At 39.8% G+C, this 12536-nt stretch overlaps 1 pseudogene; it reads left to right on the top strand.

Annotated features, from left to right (window-relative positions):
• Prdx6-ps2 (peroxiredoxin 6 pseudogene 2) lies at positions 2966-4328 on the top strand (annotated as a pseudogene).

The raw sequence follows: 12536 nt of genomic DNA on the forward strand, positions 1-12536 counted from the left end.
AGGGACACAAACATATTTTGAAGATGCGTTAGGGATTTTTCATGTAGTAATGTCATAACTGACTTTTGAAGCTTTGTTTTTATAGCCTCCACTAATGAAATCTGAGGGCCGAGGAATAAAAAAATAAGTGCATTTAAAAATATGATGTAAAATTATCTTTGGGAAAAAAAAAGCATGATTTAATTGCTTCCAGTTGTTTTACTTGCTTTTCTTCTGCTGTGACAAAATACCACGACACTGGCAACTTATAAAAGAAGACATTTAATTTGAGGCTTACAGTTTAAGAGGGTTAGAGTCCAACACTGTCAGGGCAGGCAGGGCAGCAGATAGGCAAGCATGGTACTGGAGCAGTAACTGAGAGCTTAAATCACTCAAGCATGGGGCAGCGAGAGCATCCCCAGTGACACACCTTCTTTAATAAGGCTGTACTTCCTAATCCTCACCAAAGACTTCCAACAACTGAAAAGCAATTCAAATATATTCTCATTCAAACCACCATATTGGTATTATGAGGCAACAATTCCAAACTAAAACTACATCCCTTTCTTCTATTCTAACTCTCAAAGTGCAAAGTCTCCCAGTCATTTAGAAATGTAGGCTGGCCTACTCAAACTTGATTCCAACATTTTTTTCCTGTAGCAAGAGCCTGAGCAAAATGGAAGACACAGCACCTCTGAAGAGAACTTGATTCTGATGCAGCTGATAATTTAAAGTCAACTTTTAGATAGAAGGGTTTTTTTTTTATAATTTCTTTCCAAAAGAGAGAGAAATTGGTATGAATTATTGGCTAAATTCTGTCCTTCCAAAGTTTATAATTTAAAGGCCTAATCCCTAGAGCTTCGGGATGTGATTGATTGTATTTGAAGACAGAATCTATAATAAGGTAACTAAGTTAAAGAAAGTCCTTAGGGTAGGCCCTAAAGCAGTGTGTCTGGACACTTATACAATATGTTCAGTTAGGCACTGCCGGTGAGGAGACTATCTGTAGACAACATGGCAAGAGGACCATAATAAGCTATGGAGAAGATTCAGAAGAAGCTGTGTCTCTGGATACCTGAGTCTCTCTGATTCTGGCTTTCAGCCTCCCAGGAGGTAGTAACGTGTTATGGCAGCCTCTGTAAACTGAAACTGTGAATCTGTGATGGAGAGGAGAGCAAACTCAAGGAGAAGGAAAGATCAGGGAGGAAAACCCGACGCTTACTAGAGAAGGAAGGACTAAAGGCATAGAATGTGGTGTGGTAAGGTAAGAAGTGGTAGCCAAGGAAACCCAGGGCAGGCTGCTTGTGGTGGTGTGCACTTGCCTTAGCAGCACTGACAGCAGAGGCCAAGGCAGGAAGCTCTCGGCTTGACCATGTAGCATGACCCCAACCCAAACCAAAACAAAGTCAAATTTCTGAGACTTGCTATATGTTATGTAAGATTTGATGAATTTTAAGGCTCTTGGGGTAAGTAGTTTATCCCTTATGACATAGGTAGGCCTTAAAGACAATCTTATATCTATCTGCTCATTGGCATGAAGTAAAGACTTAAGACTGAGATAAGAGAGTAAGAAGGTTAGGGGCACCTGGCCTCACACATTAAGAGCCATGGGAAGCTAGAAATTTTGAGCAGAGAAAAAGGAGGAGGAGGGAGAGAGGAGGGAGAAGAGAAGGAAGAAGAAGAAGAAGAAGAAGAAGAAGAAGAAGGAGGAGGAGGAGGAGGAGGAGGAGGAGGAGGAGGAGGAGGAGGAGGAGGAGGAGAAGGAGAAGGAGAAGGAGAAGGAGAAGGAGAAGGAGAAGGAGAAGGAGAAGGAGAAGGAGAAGGAGAAGGAGAAGGAGAAGGAGAAGGAGAAGGAGAAGGAGAAGGAGAAGGAGAAGGAGAAGGAGAAGGAGAAGGAGAAGGAGAAGGAGAAGGAGAAGGAGAAGAAGAAGAAGAAGAAGAAGAAGAAGAAGAAGAAGAAGAAGAAGAAGAAGAAGAAGAAGAAGAAGAGGAGGAGGAGGAGGAGAAAGAGTAGTCTCGAGGAAGAAAAGACATTTCTGTTGTTCCAAATGACAAATTATGTGTGTGTGTGTGTGTGTGTGTGTGTTTCTAGAAGTGTGTTTCTTAATATGGTCACCTAATAGTTGGATAGATTCCTTCCTTTTGAGATATGGTATACAAAAGTGTTTTCGCTATGTCTTGGAGATAACCACAGTGAGTAATTAATGTTTAATTTACATATATTGCCTTCAGAATCTTCCTAGTTTTTCTGTTTGGTAGTGTATCTAGCCTATTGACTGAATATCACATAGAATTAAAAATGGGTTCTTTTAAACTTTTGACCATTTATACTAACACAAAAAAGCATTTCATTTTGTGTCTTTTAAATTATAGGTATAAATAATGAATCAGACAGTGAACAGATTGCCGGTAATGCCATATCTTTCTCAAGGTGTCCAAGATGATTTGTAAATTGTTGAGAATTTCTAATCACTTTGGTTAACATAGAAACAACTTTCACAACATTGCTTCACTGAGATATTAAACGATATGGTGTTCTACATTGTGATACCCCACAATACACTACACACCAAACAATTTTCTTCATAAAAGTTTATAATTTGGCTATGATTGAACACTGTTCAGAAGTTGTTAAATATATTGTCTTTCTAAAAATCTTTTTTTTGGTCATATTTATTTTGACAGGCAAAGATGGGAGGGTATTGAGTGATGTTTGGTGTTAATGAGGGGATGAACTAATTTTACAGCAGATATGGCATTCAGTTCATTACAATGAATTCACAAAACATGGGGTACTAGAGTTTTCCCTCACTTTGACAGAGAGGCACACCTGTCCTTGCAGTATAGAAAGATCATCTTTAGAGCAAACGGTGCCTGCTGGGATGGATGGCATAGAGAATCAATTCTTTGCATGCAAAGGCAAACCAGTGTGCAGAGGCTTCGCATGATTTACTTTTGTCATCGAAACTCCTTTAAAAAGAAAATAGCTGCTCACTGCTGCAGCTGTGCCTCCTTGTTCTCAGCGTTACCACTGACACCATGCCCGAAGGGTTGCTTCCTGGGAACGAAGCCCCCAACTCTGAGACCGATACCACCACCATCCGCATCTACTTCCATGATTTCCTGGGAGATTCATGGGACATTCTCTTTTCCCACCCACGGAACTTTACCCCAGTGTGCACCACAGAACTTGGCAGAGCTGCAAAGCTATCGCCAGAGTTTGCCAAGAGGAACGTTCAGTTGATTGCTCTTCCTGTAGACAGTGTTGAGGATCACCTTGCCTGGAGCAAGGACATCAATGCTTACAGTGGTACAGCACCCACAGAAAAATTACCATTTCCCATCATCGACGATGAGGACAGGGACCTTGCTATCCTTTGGGCATGTTGGATTCAGTAGAGAAGGATGATAATGACATGCCTGTGACCGCCCGTGTGGTGTTCGGGTTTTTTGTTTGTTTGTTTTGTTTTTATTATTTATTTATTTATTTTGCCCTGACAAGAAACTAAAGCTGTCTATCCTCTACCCAGCCATCATGGGCAGGAACTTTGATGAGATTCTCAGAGTGATTGATTCTCTTCAGCTGACAGCAGCAAAGCCAGTTGATTGGAAGAAGGGGGAGAGCATGATGGTCCTTCCCGACCTCCCTGAAGAGGAAGCCAAACGATAAGGAGTCTTCACCAAAGAGCTCCCACCTGGCAAAAAATACCTCCATTATACACCCCAGCCTTAAGTCTTTGTGGGAATTGGGGCTGCATCTGCGTGCCCAGCACTGCGATCCGATGATGCCAGCTAACAGGCGTGGATCCTTGCAGCAGTTCCGTAGAAACACTATGGCGTGATACAGCCAGAGTCATGTAGCTCGCTCGCAATACTACTGGGTCATTAAATGGAAATGGCACCAAAACCTTCTCGGGATTCTTTACTCTGTGTCTTCGCCAGCATTCTGCCCCTCCGCCTATCACAACGCACTGCTGACTGGCTTTCTTTGAAACGTGTGTATTGGCGACTCCTTAGGTCTCTGCAGGGTCTGTGATCAGCAAGGTAGTGTCCGTGTGGGCTCCATGCTAGAATGATTAAACACCTTTTGTAGCTTTCTGAAATGAATCTTCTGTTACCCATTTTGGAGAGTGCTAAAATGGGAAGAAACTTTCAATTCTGTATTTTTAGTAAATAAAGGGGGAACAGCCCGGGAGAATTTTTTATATGGAATCTATTGTAAGTTTCTATCAAAGTGGGCTCAGAAAGCCTTTCGTCTCCCAAGAGTGCGCATGTACCTCCTGGACTTTCCATGTCTGCTCTCTGGTGATATCTGCATGTGAACTCACCTTATAAAAGACAGGTGGTGAAATTCTGAACAGGGAAGCAGAACCCAAATTCAGCTAGAATTCCCTGGAATCCTGAAGGCCACTTCTACCTGGGTAGGCTGAGTCCCTTAGCTCTCTGTCTTCACTTCCAGACTCAATCCTCCTCTCTCATCCTCAGCTGTGCAACGGAACACGTGTTGCCCGCCTCCTTCCTATCCTGCATCCATCTCCAGTGGACTATACAGATCTTCCCCTCCTAATCTTTCCCCATCATATTGCTTATCTAAGCCCTGTCTCCCTCTGAATTTAGTAGGCATAACCTAGAAACCAACAGGTTACTCAAGACAGGGAAACAACTAGGCTAACTACAGATCACTGCTACTACTTCCGTTTCTATGAGTCTTCTCCACCAGTGTCATCCCCAGCTCTGTAACAGACCACTTGTCCTGGCCTCTCCTTATTCTCTGCCCTCATTCCCAGAGGACTAAGCAGATCCTGGTGGAACACCCTGTTTTCCTCCCTCCTGTGGATGCTGTCAGTCCTCATAAGCCATTTCCCATCCCTGACAGGTCTCAATACCCCCAAACGCATTTTACCTGGAACTCAGTGGCCATATCTATCAGTACCCCAGAAAAATTTCCAGAACAAGAGAGGAAACAGAAACTATGACATAAATACCCACCCAACAAAGACAAGACCAGATAGCAATATGGAGAATTACAATCTCTCCAATCCCAAATGCTTAGACACCAGCATAAAAACACAATTAAAAAGAGCCAATAGAATACAAGAGATGGAAGAGATGGATAGAAGACATGATAGAAACAGAAAAAAAAAACCCTGTCCAATTCATTTTATGAGGCTATAGTTACCCTGATACTCAAACCATATAGAGATCCAACAAACAAAATTACAGACTACTTTCTCTTATAAAGATAGATGTAAAAATTCTCAATAAAATAACTGTTCACTGAAGCCAAGAACACTTCAGAATGATTTTCCACCATGATTAAATGGGCTTTAACCCAGAGATATAGGGATGGTTCAACATATATAGTGGATATATTTATAACTATATAAATAAACAGAAAGATAAAAACTATATGATCATCTCATTAGATGAAAAAAGGCCTTTGAAATGAAAGACTTTCTAGAATTGAATGAAATGGATGGACACACACCGTACCCACTGTAGGACACAATGAAGGTAACTCTAAGGGGCAAGTTCATAGCACTAAATGCCTACATGAAAAAAATGGAGAGAAGTTATACTAGAACTTTAATATTGCACTTGAAAGCTCTAGAGCAAAAGAAGGGTTTTTGATAAGTAAGCAAATAATGCACACTGCAAAAACAAGACAGCATCCTTAACAAATACTGCTGGTCAAACTGAACAGCTGCATATAGAAAGATCCAAATAGATGTTCCAACTAGTAAGAAAGAAACATGCTCCACTATGTTCATAGCAGCCTTATTTATAATAGCCAGAAGCTGGAAAGAACCCAGATGCCCCTCAACAGAGGAATGCATACAAAAAAATGTGGTACATTTACACAATGGAGTACTACTCAGCTATTAAAAAGAATGAATTTATGAAATTCCTAGGCAAATGGTTGGACCTGGAGGGCATTATCCTGAGTGAGGTAACCCAATCACAAAAGAACTCAAATGATATGTACTCACTGATAAGTGGATATTAGCCCAGAAACTTAGAATACCCAAGATAGAAGTTACAATTTGCAAAACAACATGAAACTCAAGAAGAACGAAGACCAAAGTGTGGACACTTTGCATCTTCTTAGAATTGGGAACAAAACACCCATGGAAGGAGTTACAGAGACAAACTTTGGAGCTGAGACAAAAGGATGGACTATCTAGAGACTGCCATATCCTGGGATCCATCCCATAATCAGCCTCCAAACGCTGACACCATTGCATACACTAGCAAGATTGTGCTGATAGGACCCTGATATAGCAGTCTCTAGTGAGACTACGCTGGGGCCTAGCAAACACATAAGTGGATGCTCACAGTCAGCTATTCGATGGATCACAGGGCCCCCAATGGAGGAGCTAGAGAAAATACCCAAGGAGCTAAAGGGATCTGCAACTCTATAGGTGGAACAACATTATGAACTAACCAGTACCCCGGAGCTCTTGACTCTAGCTGCATATGTATCAAAAGATGGCCCAGTCGGCCATCACTGGAAAGAGAGGTCCATTGGACTTGCAAACTTTATATGCCCCAGTACAGAGGAACGCCAGGGCCAAAAAGTGGGAGTGGGTGGGTAGTGGAGTGGGCGGGGAGGGTATGGGGGACTTTTGGGATAGCATTGGAAATGTAAATGAGGAAAATACCTAATTAAAAAAAGAGAAAGAAACAAGCACACACACACACACACACACACACACACACACACACACACACACACACACACAAGAAAGATCCAAATAGATCCATGCTTAGCCCCTGCACATATCTCAGCTCTAAATGGTCAAAAACCCCAACATAAAACCAGATAGAAGAGAAACAGAGACTAGGTTGAAATCATTTGCACAAGAAACAGAATACTTCTAACACAGGAACAAAGAGCAGCAATTAATAAATTGGACTTCAGGAAACCAAAAGTACACTGTCATTAGGACAAAATGGAAGCCTACAGATTGGAAAATATTTTACTAACTCCACATCCCATAAAGGGCTCATGACCAAAATATATAAAAAACACTTAATAAACTAGATATCAAGAAAAGTAATGAGCCAATTTAAAAAAGGTGTAGATATCTACATAAAGAATTTTTGAGAGGAAACTCAAATGGTTGGGAATAACTTAAAGAAATATTCAACATTCTTAGCCATGAGGGGAACACAAATCAAAACTATTTCAATATTTTATTTTATACCCATCTGAATATCTAAGATCAATAAGCAAATGATAGCTCATGCCTGAGAGGATGTGGAATAAGAGGAACACTCATCCATTGCTGGTGTGAGTGCAGACTTGTACAGCCACTATGGAAATCAGTGTGGTGGTTCATAAGGAAGATGAGAATCCAGCTCCCTGAGATCCATTTATACTACTCTTGGGCTTATACCCAAAGGATGGCTTATCCTACCATAGACATACTTTTTCACTCATGTTTATTCAAAATAGCCAGAAATTGGAAACAATCTAGATGTCACTCAACCCAAAAAGGGGCAGTGGGTGGGTAGGGGGTTGGGGGGGTGGGTATGGGGGACCTTTGGGATAGCATTGAAAATGTAAATGAGGAAAATACCTAATTAAAAAAAAAAGAGTAGGCTCCATGCCCAGCAGTAGACAAAGAACAAAAAACAAACAAACAAAAAAAATAGTGTTATTTTTAGTTATCTTATTGTACAGTAGAACATCTGAATTTCTTTCTCCTAATAACTGTAACTCTTTATCCAGTTTTAACCTATAGCTGCTCGGTACCCATTCTCCTGCTACTGATAATTACTATTTACTTGGTTATCGCCATAAAGTTAGCTTTCCTAGATTAGATACATGAATAAAATCACGTGAAATTTGAAAAAAAATGAATGGCATATCTGAACAGAGCACTCTCAATGGAAGAAATAAAAGGTGGGAGTGGGTAGGTAGGTGAATACCCTCATAGAGCAGGGGGAGGGGGATAGGATAGGAAGTTTCTGGGCAGGGGACTGGGAAAGGGAATAACATTTGAAATATAAATAAAGAAACTATCCAATAAAAATTTTTAAAAAATTGCTAACAAAAAAAAAAGAAAACGTCACACATTTACACAATGGAATATTACTCAGCCCCTAACCCCAATCATAAAATTTACAGGTAAATGGATGGAACTAAAGAAAAGAAAATCATCTCACATGAGTTAACCCTGACAAAGAAAGACAGACACGATCAGTGCCTTGCTCAGCTATCATCAGGGATGCTTCCTTCTGAAGCAGATGGGGATAAATATGCAACTGGACATTAGGAGGAAATGAGAGACTTTAGAACACTCCCCTCTGAAAGGGATGTCTCTATCAGATCCTGCTCTTGGGTTTCAGAGAACCCTGCTGAAGAGGAGGCAGGAATCCTATAAGGGCCTGAGGACATGGAGGACACTAAGAAAACAGGCTTTCTAAACACAGCAAGACTAATGAGCATATGAATGTATTATTGTGTGGGAAGCGTAGTGTACAACACTAAGATGTTGCCAAGTTGTGGATATATATATGTCTCTATGCCAAACTTGTGTATTCTCTTGGTAGGAGAAAGAAGCAGCAGCCTTGACCACAATCAAAGGACCACATATTCTTTCTAGTAAAAGATCAAGTGATTACAAAAGTAGACTTTTGCAGTGAATGTTATGATCATGGGAAAGTGTTTTACTGTTCATCATTTTAGTCACTGGAGCCCCTCACTGTGTGTTAGGTCTTCTAATCATTTATTGATCTGGCAAGTAGCATGGAAGTTCAACAAAAGCTCTATCATATTTCTGTCCAGATGAGCAGCTGAGCCACTGTACTTGCTGGGAAAAAAATAAAGTATGAACAAGCTTGGTTGATTTCACTCTCAGTGGGTTCTAAAACAAAAACAAAAATGAAACAAAAACAAAACCAAAACCCTCTCATTTCAGGAGGTCCAGAAAAAAAGGGAAAGTAAGGAGAAAAATGACAAGAATCCAAAGCAATAGCAGTAAAATAGGTTGAAAAGTCAACTAAAATAAAAACTGTCCTTGAAAATTGTAAAGATCAGAGCGTACACAGAAAGGATTTGCAGAAACTGGTTTGGTGAGGGAACATGGGAAATGCCTAGAGTCAATTAAGTGGCAGTTGACTTGATTCCCAGCTCTTGGCATCTCTTGCAGGACTTGGCTCTGGGGCTCCTATCAGCTTAGCAGCCTGGGGGATTTTATGATGAGCAATAGGCAACATGCAGCTCTACTTAGCTTAGTCGTTGCATTTAATTTTGGTACTGAGAATTGCAGGGATTGCCAATTTTTTTTTTATGGCACATTATCATCTTGGTATTTGTCTGGAAAACTGTGAGTGTTGGGTATATTTCTGTCCCAGAAAATTGCTCCGATTGTCCCCCTGCAGACATCTCTGTCCTTATTTTCTGACCTCAACTCCAGGAAATTTGAAGAAGTGATTTCTTTCAAAGCTCTGGATTGCTGAGCCCTTTGTAGCATGAGCTGCAATATTTGTCCAGTCCTTGGTTCTTGTCTGCCTTCAAACAGAACACAGTGTATGTAGGATTGCTGAAAGTCAGTAGACACTCGATTAACAAAACCACAGAGGATTGTGACTTTGATTTACAAATAAGGCAAAGACTATTAATTCTTACAAAAAAATGATAGTAGAACTAATAAAAGTAGAGAGGAAAGAAAGAAAGAAAGAGAGAGAGAGAGAGAGAGAGAGAGAGAGAGAGAGAGAGAGAGAGAAAAGAAAAGGAAAAGAAAAGAAAAGAAAAAGAAAAAGAAAAAGAAAAAGAAAAAGAAAAAGAAAAAGAAAAAGAAAAAGAAAAAGAAAAAGAAAAAAAAGAAAAAGATAACCAGAACATACATTGGTCCTTCAGGTCCCTCACAGATGTTGTCAAGGGTTTTATATGACATTCCTGTGAGTATAATTATCTTCTACTCCAGCAAAGAGATCCTATATGCGTGGAACAGGTATATCAACTCAACTCCATAAATCCCTTACATTGCCAGAGCAAAAAGAGCTGAGATCACTTCTACCTTATTTTTAGCCTTGGCTTTCTATGCCCAGCATTAAGCCTACTGCATTACTGTATAATAGCTGCTCAGGGATATTTGAAGAATGAATGGGTGGAAATTAATTGACCCTAATCAAGAAACACAGATTTAGCTGATGAAATAAATGTCTGATGTACCCTTGAAACCCAAAACAACTCACTTACTATGTTAACAGTGTTGCCTTTTAGAGACAATTCAAAAGGGATGTACTCTATTCTATTTGTCAGTTCTGTCTTGAATGACCTCTCATACAGAAGCTTTAAATGTTAATATTGGCAACGACAGAGACTGAAAGCAAAATTAAGCCTGTGAGTATAGTCAACAAAAAACAAACAACAACCAACCAAACAAATGCATATCAACAACATAATTGGAGACAAATGTAAAATATTGACCTTTAAGTAGAGGATTGGTTGGTATCTTTAAAATGGGACTTCTAAACCAGGTTTGTTAAAAAGTATGGAAAGTAATATTTCTGTCTTATCCTTAGGTATTATCAATTCTTGAGTGTTATGCATAGCATTACTGGAATGATTTTTACAGCAGGGTCTTCAGTTTTTAATAAAAGTGAGCCGTAATTAAAAAAATGTCTTTCATGTTCAAAATATATCCTTAGAAGATATAAATATTAAATTATGATTACTAGATCTACATAGTGTTCCAACAAAAGGACTTTCTTTTTGAGAGACATGGTCTCCCTCTGGAGCCTAGGATGAGCTCACCCTTCCTGCACTGCTGAGTCTGGCCTTAAATTAAAAGCCCTCTCCTCTCAGACTGCTCAGTATGCAGGTGATAGTCATCTACTACCATGGCAGCTCCATCCAGGAAACTTTCCATCAAGGTAAAAATCTGCTTCCTGTGTCAGCACAAGAGCTGACACTGGAGTGCTCCATGGCCAACTCCTGTGATGGCAGTACTCCCTGAGGATCATAAATTCCTTTTGTTTCTATTGAAGAAAAGTAATGAGTGTAAAGGCATCTAAAGGAGTAGAAGCCTGCTTCTTCTGAACACAGTTTTTATGAGGCTGAGCATACATCAGAATACTTAGCATGTGTTATAACCAAGGATTTACCAGAGGATAATTTATTCAGTTTGAATGAGAGAGCTATCCAGAAAACACACTGGTTGGGAGTATGACTGGAATTGCCACTGTGTGAACAGCTGTGTGACCTTAGTGACTCATAATCTTTTAGAGCCTTAGATTCCTCATCTGAACAATGAGACTGATGACACCCCCTATGATGGTGTATGGTAATACTCAAATGGGTTAATATAAATCATGGAGGGTGATTAGAAGATAGTAATTGCTAGATGTGTGTTTTATCTCTCACCATTTCTCAAAACTCTACACCAAGCTATACTGATGTTTTATGAGTAGGAAGAAGAGCAAGGAATCGTAGCAACATTAACTCTATCAGTATCTTTCTTATATTCTCTCTGTATCAGTAATCTTTTTATGAATGTCCTGCTGCAAGGTCACTTCCCTTTGAGGCCCTTGGATGTTACTTTAGTCTGATTGTCCTCTACTCAAGAGCAGTTTAGTGACTTCCTTGGAGACTGAGATTGAGGCACTGTATCTAGCCTTTCACCTTGTGTTCTGGGAGATTTCTGTGTTTCTCATCCTTGTCATAGTAAAAGAAGCCTGCCGTCTTGCTCTTGTCACACACAGATCCTGGACAAGAGTCAGGCCTCAGCTTCTCAAGTCTCCCCCCACACCCAATCTTCAGGACACTTTCAGTATCTCTACTGAAGACCCTCTTTGCTCTTTTGCTCAGAGTCCTGTAAACGCCCACACAAATAATTCTCCCAAACACTTTCTCTAAATGCGCTGCTAACCTGATAGTATTTTGAGTAGTTGTCCAACTTCTCAACCATATAAGTTTGAAAATGTTTAAGTTCTTCATACTCTTAGCCCTTAATTTAGTTTCTGGTATTCTAATCATATGATAATGTCTTAGCTGAAGTTTCCTGTTATGCATTTTATAGAAACAAAACTTTAGAAATATAAGGATCTCAGTGAGTGGTTTGTACAAATATGGTGTCTGTGAGTGCTCATGTGTGTGATTGTGTATGTGTAATTAATGTTGGTGTGCGTGTGCATGTACCTGCATACATGTAAGTTTGGAGACAAGTGTTTTCTTCAGCGTTCTCTACTTTAGCTTCTGAGGCAGGTTCTTACACTGAATGTGAAACCCACCAATTCAACATTAGACTAGCTAGCTGGTGAACTGCAGGAATCTACCTATTTATTCTCAGCACTGGGGTCAAAAGCTCTGGGGATCTGAACTCAATTTCCTATGATTTTATAGTAAGCACCTTAATTATTGATCTATCTTCCCAAGCCCTTAATAATTTGTTTAAAAATATTTTAAATTAAATTTTCAATTTTTTGACAATTTCATGCATAAGTATTGTTTGCATGATGTTTACTCCTCGTTTTCACTCCTTTTGTATATTCTCCATTCATTCTCAAACTAATGACTTTTCTTTAATTATTATTGTTAAATACAT

The sequence above is a fragment of the Mus musculus genome, chromosome 4, assembly GCF_000001635.26.
Source record: "Mus musculus strain C57BL/6J chromosome 4, GRCm38.p6 C57BL/6J".
In the NCBI taxonomy this organism is placed as follows: domain Eukaryota; kingdom Metazoa; phylum Chordata; class Mammalia; order Rodentia; family Muridae; genus Mus; species Mus musculus.